At 41.1% G+C, this 12,310-nt stretch overlaps 1 protein-coding gene across 6 annotated transcripts in view; it reads left to right on the plus strand.

Moving 5' to 3' along the window:
- The first annotated feature begins 1,021 nt into the window (after positions 1-1,021).
- CGNL1 (cingulin like 1) overlaps positions 1,022-12,310 on the plus strand; it is a 67,975-nt gene continuing 56,686 nt past the window's right edge. For 5 of the 6 annotated variants that reach the window (XM_062583344.1, XM_062583346.1, XM_062583347.1 and 2 more), the window contains exon 1: positions 1,022-1,138. The gene's annotated coding sequence lies outside the window, so the exon portion shown is untranslated. Of the gene's footprint in view, positions 1,139-10,618; positions 10,654-12,310 lie in introns of those variants that run through there. The other variant, XM_062583345.1, reaches the window with a different exon arrangement.

The following is a 12,310-nucleotide window of genomic DNA, read 5'->3' on the forward strand; positions in this document are numbered from 1 at the left end:
CTTATGTTTCCCTCCCTGTTCTAGATATAAGCCTATCATTAAATTTTGGACTTTTTTTCAGTGTACTCACTATAGCCATCCCCCCCCCCCCCCCCGGACAATGCTGCTGTTTGTTTTATCTGGTTCAATTAAACTCTGAGAACAGATTTCTGAGGGTGGAAAGGGTTAACAGAGGCCCGTATCCTTCGAGATGCTTACAGTCACTCATGGATGTGCTGTACGCCACGCTTTTAAAAAAGCACGGCAGCGCCTCAGGTCTCTCCACATAGGCAGAATTTTCTGGAAATCTGGGAACACCTTTCGGCGGTATTTCTGGCCCGGTGGAACACGTTGCGAAAACCACCCAAACCGCTGAGGAGAGCCCGGGCGCGCCCGAGCAGCCGCGGCTGCCCCAACCCCCGCTTACCTCCGCCGCGCTGCCCGCAGAAACGCCCCTCCCCGGGCGGGAGCACCTGGGCGGGGGCTCGGCTGGCCCCCGGGGCACCGGGCGAGGTGCCACGGGGGTTCCTCGCTCCGCCGGCGGTTGGCGCCGGACGGCTGCGAGGGGCGCGGCCGCGGCAGCCCGCGCTCCCCTCAGGCGCGCCACGGCCGCGGCAGCCCCGCGCGCCCCGCTCCCCTCAGGCGCGCAACGGCCGCGGCAGCCCCGCGCGCCCCGCTCCCCTCAGGCGCGCCACGGCCGCGGCAGCCCCGCGCGCCCCGCTCCCCTCAGGCGCGCAACGGCCGCGGCAGCCCCGCGCTCCCCTCAGGCGCGCCGCGGCAGCCCCGCGCGCCCCGCGCTCCCCTCAGGCGCGCCACGGCCGCGGCAGCCCCGCGCGCCCCGCTCCCCTCAGGCGCGCCACGGCCGCGGCAGCCCCGCGCGCCCCGCTCCCCTCAGGCGCGCCACGGCCGCGGCAGCCCCGCGCGCCCCGCGCTCCCCTCAGGCGCGCAGCGGGGGCGGGGCGGCCCCTCGCCGGCCCCTCGCTCACCTGAGGGATCCCGGCCCCGGCGCGGCGGCTCCAGCGCCCCCTCCCCCGCAGGAGGAGGCGGGCAGTCGGCGCTCGGCTCCGGCTGCGAGTGAGCGCTCCTGGCCCGGGCGGCGGCGAGCGCGGCGCGAAGTTGACGGGGCGCCCGCGGCACAGGGCGAGGCGGCCCGGGACGGGTGAGGAGAACGGCGGCGGCGAGGGCAGGGACAGGGGGCGGCGGGAGCTGCGGGCGCCGCGCGGGGACCCCGCGACGCCCAACTGTCCCCGCGGGCGGCCCGGGGGCCGAGTGCTCTCGGGGGCCGGCAGCGCCCCGCGGGCGGGGGGGTGGCGGTGGGGGGCTCTCGGGGGCGCCGGCGCCTCCTTCCCCGAGACTCCAGCGGGAAGGTCCCGGGCCAGCCCGTGGCCGCAGGTGAAGGGAGCCGGGCCGGGCCGGGCGCCGGCCGGGGCGGCGTGGGGGGCGCCGCGCACATTCCTCCGGGGATTCCTGGCATTCCTCAGGCAGGGGCACCCTGACTTCTGTGCCTGCCTTCTTATTCCGCGTATCAGCGGGTTCTCCCCCCCCTCCCCCCCCTTTTTTTTTTTTTTTTTTTTTTTTTTTCCCCTCTCTTTTTTTTTCCTGCTGAAGGGCGTGCCCGCGCGGTGCGTGCTCGTTTTCCCGGGAAGGCTCCGAGCGGCGCCTCGGCCATTTGTGCCTCTTCCCGACCCGCTCGGCAGCGGGTGTGACTTGTCTCCTGCCCGGGCGATAACAACTTTATGGGGAGATCAGGGCGGCGATAGAAGTTCTGCCGTGAATTTAGATTAATTTGGATAACCACCTGCAGTAGACGGAAGAATAGTTGTTACATTTTTTTATCATTCTCCTGTTTTTTGTTGTTTTTTTTTCATGTGATTTCGCTTTACAGTCTGATTTCTTTTTTTGAGGGAGGGGCAAAACATTAAAAAGATCACTGCAATATAATTGGAATAATTATCAAAGTAGAAATATTGGAAACCTACCCTTGAAGGTGGTTTTTGTGCATCTGAACATCTACAGTGTGTTTGACTTGGACCCAGTCATGTAAGATGAATCCTATAGATGAATCAGAAAACCCCCAGGATATAATGATTTGTGGTATATCCATGTAAGTTTGACAGATTCAGTGTCTGATGCTTGTTCTGACAACAAACTCTGTCACATGACTCATATTAAAACTTTTCTCTATAAAGCTCATTTTAACAGAACTTTGAAACTTTTGTAAAAAAGTAATTAAGATGAAAAAAGAAAAAAGGCAGTGATTCAGATTAAATATTTTATGAAAGAATTGATAGCTTTACATGTATGCATGTATGTATCTAATATTTAGTGGTGTTTTTCAAATGTATTAATCATTAGAAAAATTCCTTGATTTGCATATGACTAACTGTTTCCAAATCCCACTTCAATGCAAATACACACTTGAGGGAATTCAGCAATGTTATAATAGCAATTAAAAGGGGGAATAATCATTGCTAACCTGTTTACTTACAGAATCTGTGGTGCTCTCCCAAAGAGACTGTATTCTCTATGGGTGTGTGTAACAGAACTGTTTTTATTCTCAGTATCTGACTTGGTTGCTTTATGCTTATTCTAGATCTAATAAATGTCATGACTGTTTAGGCTGCCTGAATTGTCTCCAAGCAGTCGAGCATTTTTAAATTTCTGCTAATTGCATTTTTAGATTCTCATTGTTGCTAGTAAAATGTCGGAGAATGCACTTAGGTTTCCCCTAACAGAGTATATATGGAGGATGTGGAATTCAGTTTCCTGCAAGCCTGGTCTGTGGTGCAGTTATGGATCCTGTGTAAAGAATTTTACCTCAGTAAAAGGATGGCAAAGCAGAAAAAAAGAATGGATGACAGTATGCCTCTGTTTCTTCTGTTCTGTGTTGTGTAATAGGCAGTTGATATTTCTCAGGATATTGGTGAAACTGGTTTGTCTAGTGTCTGTAGTGTCATCTGAAATGTATAGGTGAAATGGTATGACCTAAACTTAAATATCTAAATCTTTTCTCATGGAGTAATGTGAGATGCACATTTTTGCAAAGGTTTGTTGCAAGGCGTTCATTGAGCCTGCATTATGGTGGGGAAGTTATTAATTAAAAATAGCTATCCTGTGTAGCCAAATATTTCTGTTGATGTCAGAAATTAACTGAAAATAGACCAGTGTAGTTTCTGCAGCTTGAAGTTTAACCATTTCTGCTTTTTGAAGTTACGCTCATGAGGATGATGATGTTTTTATTACCTGGCTCTTTCACTGAGATGGTCACCTGAAAATGTCTGTATTAATGTCAAGCACATAAACCTGATTATGCAAAATGATTTTCAGTCCAAAGCAGAGCCTACTTGTGTTGCTGGAGAGGAATTAGGAAGAATCTCATCAAGATAACTGATGCCAACACCTTTCTGAAAAGTGGCAATGAAAAGTTTAAAAAAAAAAAAAAAAGTAGACTAGTTTCTTTACTTCTGCAGCCTGACTATGAAAATCTGAACAGCAGCAGAAATTTTGGAGTTGCATATCACCTTTGTATTCAGATTAAGTAGGCTTAGAAATATATGTCATCCTCCCTCTTCTCTCTCTCCTCTCTGCCCTGCATCCTGCTCCTTTTTTTTTTTTTTTTTTTTTTTTTTTTTTTTTTTCAGTGGAAGGAGGTTATCCTCTACCTTACCAGTTCAGTGACGTGCTTCACAATGGGGCTTTACAAAAAAGCTGCCTCTGTACAATGTAGGCATGAAGAATAACTGCATCGTGAGTGGTCAGGATGAAGTGAAGATTGGTAGAATTTCTCTAGTTTTGTTGCTGAAGCCATGATCTCAATAAACTGCATCACGAAGGAGATAGTAGTTTAACTCATCCTTAGCTTAGGTTTGGCAGTTTAGATTTTTTTTTTCCCTAGGTCTTGAAGGCTGTGTTGGTAGTACATATGAAAGAAAATTTGTTTATGTGTTTTCTATCTTCCTTCAGCAAAAGGATGTTTCTAACCATGTTGGAGAATGTAATCTTACCAGGCGGCTGCCTGAGAGAAGGCATTTTGTGTTCTCGTAAAATGATTGTTTTGGACATATTTATTTGGAAACATCAACACATTTCAGAAACTATTTTGGCCTTGCCTCTCTGAGTGGAGTTAAATCTAAATGGTAATATTTTTTCAGTGTAGCTGAGTATGACAATTTAATGTTTAAACCTGAGAAACTAACAGGCATGGGTTGAAGTTTTAGTGAAGTGGTAGTCATGGAGTCACCACTGTTTGGGATTAGAGCTCAGTGCATTTGCTGTGACCTTGTACCATCTCTGCCAACATTGCTGGCAGCCTTCTTGAAGAAACTTATCCAAGTGTAGGTGTAATACAAAACTTCTGTTTTATGTAAAATAGAATGAAAGGCAAAATCCATAGCTAAACATTCTAAATAACTAGTATAGTTTTTCCATGTATGCTTTTAACTGATTTTTTAGCCAAGATGAACAGCTTTTTAAATTAAGTTGTTGCATCTTTTTGTCTTTCTGAGATATGTTAATCAGATGATAGTATAAAATCTAAAATGAATGTTCTGTAGTACCTTTTTCAGTGGTTGATCTTGGTGAATTCAGAGAGCAGCAAGGAATAACGGTGACGAGAGAAACTTAGAAAACACTTTCACTTAAAAACTGTCATCCAGATTGGTAAGGCTGGAACATGCCTAAATTATTAGCACAGCTGCCCCTTTCTGCAAGGGTGCCTGTGCTTTGCCAGGCAGGCATACTAGGCATCATTAATATTCAAGTGGCTGCATGACTCTCAGCAGTCTTGAGCATGACAGGAGTGTAACTTCAGGCATTTGCAGAACTTAAGAATTCTCAAGTTTTAGGTAAGTAACACTCACTTATTTTGATGTAGCTAAAATGTTGATTTTAGAACTGTATAAATATACTACAAAAATGACTTACTGGCTTGGCTGCCCGTGCTTATGCATTCATTCATACATATTATGTATGTACATGTATTTCTGTGTGTGTGTGCATATACGCTTGCAGAAGTCTTACTAGCTGTTAAGAATGTTTCATCCTTATTTTAAATTATAATGAAAGATGTTTTTGAGAGCTACTGAATTTTATTGGGGAGTGTTTTGTACACATAAAAGAACTCAAAATTAAAAGTGGAAAATACAGTATGATCTATCTCAACACAAAGCCTAATGCAAAAAGGGGTAATTTTTCAGATTTTATACGGGTATAGGGGAGTGCTTCCAGTGGGATGAATCTAGCTCAGAATATGTTGTTAGGCCTTGCTGAAGCTGTTGGTGGGTTTAGAGATGCCTTCATGCAATCATTTGCAGATCATTAGCTGTTACACCCAGAGAACAAATGTCTGGCTCCTGTAATTGGTCCAGCAGTAGGAGCCTTTGTTGGCAAGAACAATTAGGATATAACGTTACATTATAATTCCACAAGCACTTCAAGCCTCAAAAACAAGCAGTCCCATCTCTCTCATCTCTCCCCAGCTATTCCAGTGTGAGGGTGAGAAGAGTGGTAGCGTGTGGAGCTGGTTAAATTTGTGCTCAGTGTGCAAGGATGGTCTACACCAGGCAGCCTTGGCTGCACAAGCTTCATAAAGCCTTTGCAGTGCTGCATCTCCTGGTGGACCCTGTGATGCTCTGTGCAGTATCTAGCCTCTGCTCTCTACCAGCCTCTGCTTCCCAGACTGAATATGATGATATCATCTTGTTGTCTCATGGTGGCTGGGCTCAGGGCCCACGGCGCTGCCTGCATATTTAAATTTAAAATGCATGGTTGACTTAGTTGAAAGAAACTAGATGGGTATGAAGCCAAGTGTTTAAAGAATACAGTGATAATTAAGACAAAGTTTAACAATAGAAAAATTGGAGCCATGACCAGCTTGACTATACATGAAGTTCTGACTCTTATCTTGACTGTATAAATAGGACTCCTAAAGTCTATTTTACCTATAGTTTTTGTACATAAGTAGTTGCATTTCCTTAGAGATTAAACATTTTTCATTTTCAACCCTTGTCTTCATGTAGGTGTAATAATACACCTCACTCTACATGCAGTTGTACTAATACAGTTCAATCTTATTTCTGTTTGGGAATAAGCTACACTGGTATAATCAAGTTTACACCGATTCACTGATTGCACCTATTTTAGGTCAGCTGGGTTGCTTTAACTGTAATTAGCATAGACAAGATTATATTTTTGTTGGATGGAGGTACTGTGGAGAAGGTCCAATGATGTGTGGCATCTAAAACCAATGAATAGGTTTCTTTTTATTATTATTATAATTATTATTTCTTGGTTAGGGGAAGATCATATTAGTTAATACTAAAAAAGAATTTTGTGTCCTTGAAGTACTGGCAAAACTTCTTTAAGAAAGGTGGCTCTAACGCTTCCATTTTTTTTGAGAAATGCTTCTAAAAGACTTTTTTTTTTTTTTTTTTTAACAAGCTTGAGGATTTTGCCACAACCTTTAAAAATATGCACAGGATTCTCTTTATTTAAACAATAATGATATCATTGGAATGTATTATGTTAATTTCCTTTGCAACAAAATACAAAGTTTCTAATGCTGACAATTAGAGGAAAATGTAGTAAAACAATGTAGAATCTCATGTGGAGTAACTATAATTTTAGATGTTTGGATACAAACCAGCTATTGTATTTGAAATCACAAGGTGCATTAGAACCTCTGAGTATCCGTGTGTGGCTCAGTTGATGTTTCTGAATTTCCCCAGTAGAAATGAATGTTTATGATTTTATAAACTGGAGGAAAATATATAAAATAAAAATTCCTCTTCATAATTTTGTTGGTATGCTTTTCTTTCCATTTCTTTTGCAAATTTGTCATAAAATGAAGGAAAAATTGAATGTTGTCAGATCATCTGTATATTATTAACCTTGGAGATAAGTATTACAAGGTTTTGTTGTCTATTTGTTTTCTGTATTTGAAGTTTATAAATGCTGATTGTACCATAATAGTGTCAGTATACTTAAAATGCAAGTAGATAACCCCAGTACATTGGATGCAGTCATACTGGCACAAAAGAGCTTGTACAGGTGTATATTATTCTCTGTGAAAGATGGAGCGGTATAGTTTTATGAGACTGCTTATAGAGGTGCCTGTGCCCACAGAAGACCTGAACCAATATAATGACTAAAAACAAAACAAACTCTTCATCCTCCTCCAATGACTTAACTGTATACCATAGTATACATGGTCTGAGACTAGTGGAGGCAGATGACATGAATTAGTCTTTTAGAACTGTATTACAGATACAGATTGACTTCTGTGTTAGTAGAATTTTAATTTGCCTTTAGTTTCTGATTGTGTCTTTTTTAGAATTTGGTAGAATCTATAAATCCGTTATTTTAATAAAGAAAAAGAGCTTTTTAACTGATGATACAAAGTATATATTTCAATGGAAATACAGTTTAGTATATTGTGGAAGAAATGAGTTTTCTAAACATTTTTACAATTAACAAAAATTAAAGCTTTAATTTTTACCTGGTAAGCAAGGTCAGTAGGTAATCCTGTATTTCTTCTGGGAATAAATCCTGTAAAATTTTTACTAGTTCAATTAATATATAGCAGGTTAAGAAAATAGGGTATATATTATTTCCTTGTCTTCAATTAAACTTTGACAATTTATGAGACCTGAGGATCTGCAAAGATGTCTCATTGTTGACTTACAACCACTGAAACAGAATTTCCTTTTGGGGAGGGGGAGTAAATAAATAACAAAGCCTGTGAATTGTGACACAGCTCAGCCAAATACTTGATCTGTCACATACTTTTCATAGGACTAACAAAGTGTTTTTCATTTTGAGAGAGTGAGATTTCCTCACACATGACACCCTTCAGACTGTAGGAACATGAACAAAGCTATTAGTCAAAGGAAGAGTAGTTTTAGGCCCAACATTTGCTCTAACTGCTATTAATGTTTCCTTCCATTCGCAGTCTTCAGTAATCACAATTCTCTTCCTATGCTTGAAGAGGTGATTGTGAATCTTTTGTTTTATAGGTTGGGCATCTGAGTAAGGTTGTTCAATATTTTGGCAGAACTGGAACCAATGTCCTCATCTCTTAAAAAAAAAAAAAAAATCTAATCAAAGATTCAACCACTTTGTTATATGGCTTTTCAGGAGAAGTTGAGAAAATAATTTGTGTAATCTGAGCTAGCCTAAATGTTACCATTTGCTTCCACTAATGTCGGTGAAAGAAAAATTATATTTGGAGTTTTCATCCTTCAGGAAATTCTGACATATCATCCTTTGTTTGTTATCTGAAATCAATATAAGAGATACGTGTCAGAATTCTTGGCTAGACTTCATTTTTCATTATGTACCCAGAGCCATGTAGCTACTGTATGTAATCGCACCTAGGTCAAAGTTAAAAAAAAAAAAAAAAAAAAAAGTCGTATTTATGGGAGGCATGGACCTATATGGATCCTGATGTGGATGCTGGAATTATTCCTTTCATAAGGCGATATTTGTTTGTTATTTCTTGGGTTTTTAAAAAATATTTTAGGTAAGAAAAAGTGCAATGTATTCTGTTTTGAATTAAAAAAAATCCCGAAATTATTGTTTCATTTTGGCTTTACCCAACATAAAGTTTTGGGAAAAAACATTTTTATAGAAATTTTTGATTATACAGCAACTGCCTCTTTCAGTGGATTATCTGACTAGCTTTAAGTAGCTGGATCTCATACACATGCTTCTTGTCACCCTATTTATTTGACCTTCCTTCTCAACCTCAGATGACCTTTTGCCCCAGTTTATACATTTATAAATCTATTCTTTTGAAGAAATACAAGACTAGAACAGAACAGGCTCACTATTACTTCCTTTGATGCCTTTCCTGGTCTCTTGTTGGCTAATATGAACTAGTCCAAAGGCTGCAGTTTGACTTGCACAAAGGACCTGTCAACTGTGCACCTAGGTTAAATTCCCCTGTGCAGTGCCCTCATACCAGTTTTCCATATTAGAGGTCAGGTAGTAAGCTATGGGTATGTTTTCTAGCTTTGATTCTTGTGCCTGTGGCGATTACTCAGACAGCAAACTTCAGAATTAGCTGACGACAGAAAAGCAACTGGTACCAGAAATGTGAATAAATAATGCCGGAGTACCTGATAATAAGTGAAGGGGCTACAAACGCAGAGGACTTACTGGCCAAAAAAAGTAGTAATGAGAGCTGCATGTTCCTAATTTGTTGTGCAACTACATGATGAGTCTGCATTTTGTGATTTTGTACTCTTAAGGGGTTCTGTGTGGTGCAAGCATATGTTGTACCAGTTCCTGGGAGTCTTATGGAACATGTGGAAGGGCAACATGGCAGTGCTTGAAGTAGTTTCCTTCTTGAGGTAACCAGGTTAAACATTGCATAACCTCAGTGACCAGCTAGAGTGTCCATATGTAATATGGATGCAAGGTCCTCTAGCATTTACTTCTCTACACAGGGACTGCAGACACTCTGAACCAACAACTGGTATAAACTTCTCTGCTGTTAATGGTGAAATTTGAGTCTGCTAATTCCGGGGTCCATAAAGGATTGCAGCAGATCAAGCACTGGTTCTTTTCTCCTTGCACTGCGCCTGCAAGGAATGTAGATGCATGCAGGGACTGCGTGGGGACAGACACTATCTAAGGTGGTAGATGGAATTTCAGCACTCGGTCTAGAATAGGTTGTGCATTTCATTCATATATAGCATTTTAGAAGAATATAAATTGCTACATTGCTTTGAAACATGTAGGATTTATTCTGTCTGAGTCTTCAGGGCTGAAAAAGTATCTTGATTTGGTCTCTTATGCCTATATGATGCCAAGTGTAAATCTTTGTTGTATAACACTTCCACTTCTTTGGAGCTGTGAATAATGCATGCCATATGGCTTGGGATGCCAGCAGCGCATGATTTTTCAAGCATGGAATTTGTCAGTGTTTTTCATTCCACTAGGTAGGAAGAAGAGGTGGGATATAAAGCCTTCTGGCTGCTTGTAAATGGAGTGAATGTATTAAAGCTCAGTGGTCTGTTTTCTACTTCTTCATGAATGACCTAGCCTTAGCTAGGTCTTTGATGCTGTCATCACAAAAATTGACTAAGCATAAAATAATTCTCTCAGGTTCATTCTATTCCACAGCTGCCTGCCAGAGGCCGCCATAATGAGTTATTATGTGATATATTGCAGAAAATTCTCTGGGTATGTCTTTTGAAATTCTTGAATTTTCACCATTAGGAAGCAAACAGTAGTTTACAGACTGTTAGCATAGGGACAAAAAGAAACTGAACTGGAAGTTTTCTTGTGTTCTGTAGCTCTTACGATTTACTTTCTAGTAATTGCAGGGAGTGGCTTCTAGATATCAAATATAATTTTATATAGACTGAAAATATGCTTAAAGTGGAAAAAAAACTTAACTGGGGAGCAGGAATATATTGGAAAGATTATGAACTTGTCATTTCAGAGGACTGTCTATTGCTGGATATTGTCAGCTTGCATCATGACTATGTTTCACCTGTGCCATTTTACAGATGCATACCTGGAACTTTCAGATTTCACTTTTCTCTATTCTGCTTCCCTGTAAGCAGAAGATCAAGTGAACTCAGCTGCCCAGAGCTATCTTCCGTAAAGACTAAAAGGAATAGACAGCAACCAACCCCATTTTCCCATTGCAGAACCCTCCAGTTGTAGGTAGGATTGACAGTGATGCAGCTTTCCCTCATGTGTGCAAGGCATATTTGTGAGATTGTGTTTTATCAACTGTAAAAACATTACAGCATTTGGTCTTTCCATGAATTATCTTCTGTTTCCTTTTCTCTGCCCTCACAGTAGGCAAGTTTTCCTTCCTCTTCTCTCTCAAAGTTATTTCCTGTGCTTTTTTTTTTTTTTTTCCCCCCGTAGCACTGTCGTTTATTATTTACCTAACACATGGGTTGTCTTTGTGTGAGGTAGCTGCTGCTTTTTGAATAGTCAGCTGCACAGAGGATCTCTTAGCTTGGAGAGCAAGCTCAATTTTATGTAAGGTTGGAGGACAAGTTTTATAGTTCCTTCCTGACATTTTTCTGTGTATGTGTGAAAAACCTGGAGTAAACATCCATACATTGTTACATCGCTCTTTCTTAAAGAAAAGAAGAATGGATAAAGCTGTGTAAGATAAATTTTTCTGTTTTAATTCTACAGCTTTCATATTCTTTTTCATCAGTCCAAGATCAAGCATTAGATAAAGAGCTAAATAAAATGAGGGCAAGGACATTTGATTAAATTAGTAGCACACAAAGAAACCAGATATTTATACATTATTAATAAATGAATTTGGAAGGTGGTAAACTATTAGATGAGTGACATTCTGAAAGAGCCTTCAAAGGGGAATGTGTGGGTAGAGATATAATAAAGCTTTTAAGATTTTAAGTTAGTGCTACATAGACTTAGATGAAATGTTGTGTGGAGTTGTCTTTGATAGTAGGCCCCCTATGGGTTTCAAACATGTGCCTAAATAGCGTTGTATCAGATTTACAAAGTCATCTGACATTTAAATGCTGTGCCTGAGTTTTAAAAGTTAACAGTAGTTTTGTTCACCTGTCAAGATTAGATTATTCAAATCTTGTACCTTAAGGTATTTGTTGCTAGTAAGTATACCAATTGATTAATATGAGAGACAAGAAGGAATTATACTCCTAAATCAACATTCCATGAATATATCAGTTGTCTCTTCCATCATATTTTTCACCAGTGCCAAATAAACTCTTCTGTCATAAGAGGGATAATTACTTTCAGAGGTGGAATACTGTTCTTGATTGATCAGAAATCTAATCCAGTATAGTAAGTCCAGTTTTAAATCACTGATTAAGTAGTATGGGCAGCAAATTATTTCATCTTTGTGTATGTGTTTTTGGTAGTAACTTGTGTGGAATGAAAATGTAATTTGATCAGTTAGCCTTTAGTAACTTGAAAATTTTGGAATTACACAAATTCTGGAAAATACTGGTATGCCCTGATCTTTCTTTACTGAAGAATCTTTGCCTGGTTCCGTTTTAGGAGTTTCAGGATTATGATATTGGAGACAAAGGAGTTTCTATTTTCTGTCAACAAGAGATGATTATCCTAGTGCAATCGAAAAAGTGGAAAAGTGAGATTCTTTATATTTTTTTTCATATTTCTGTATGTGAGAGAAGGCTGGTGCACTTATGCTAAAGAACATACACATTTGTGTGGGCCAATGCTTATGAAAGATCTGTGGCTCAAGAAGGAGGCCAGGGAATATGTCTGCTACTGCCCCCAAATGCTGATCAACACCTTTGTTTATATAATATTGCTGACTATTCAGCGCTAGAAAAACTAGTCAGCCCAC

This window comes from Rhea pennata, chromosome 10, assembly GCF_028389875.1.
Source record: "Rhea pennata isolate bPtePen1 chromosome 10, bPtePen1.pri, whole genome shotgun sequence".
Classification (NCBI taxonomy): Eukaryota; Metazoa; Chordata; class Aves; order Rheiformes; family Rheidae; genus Rhea; species Rhea pennata.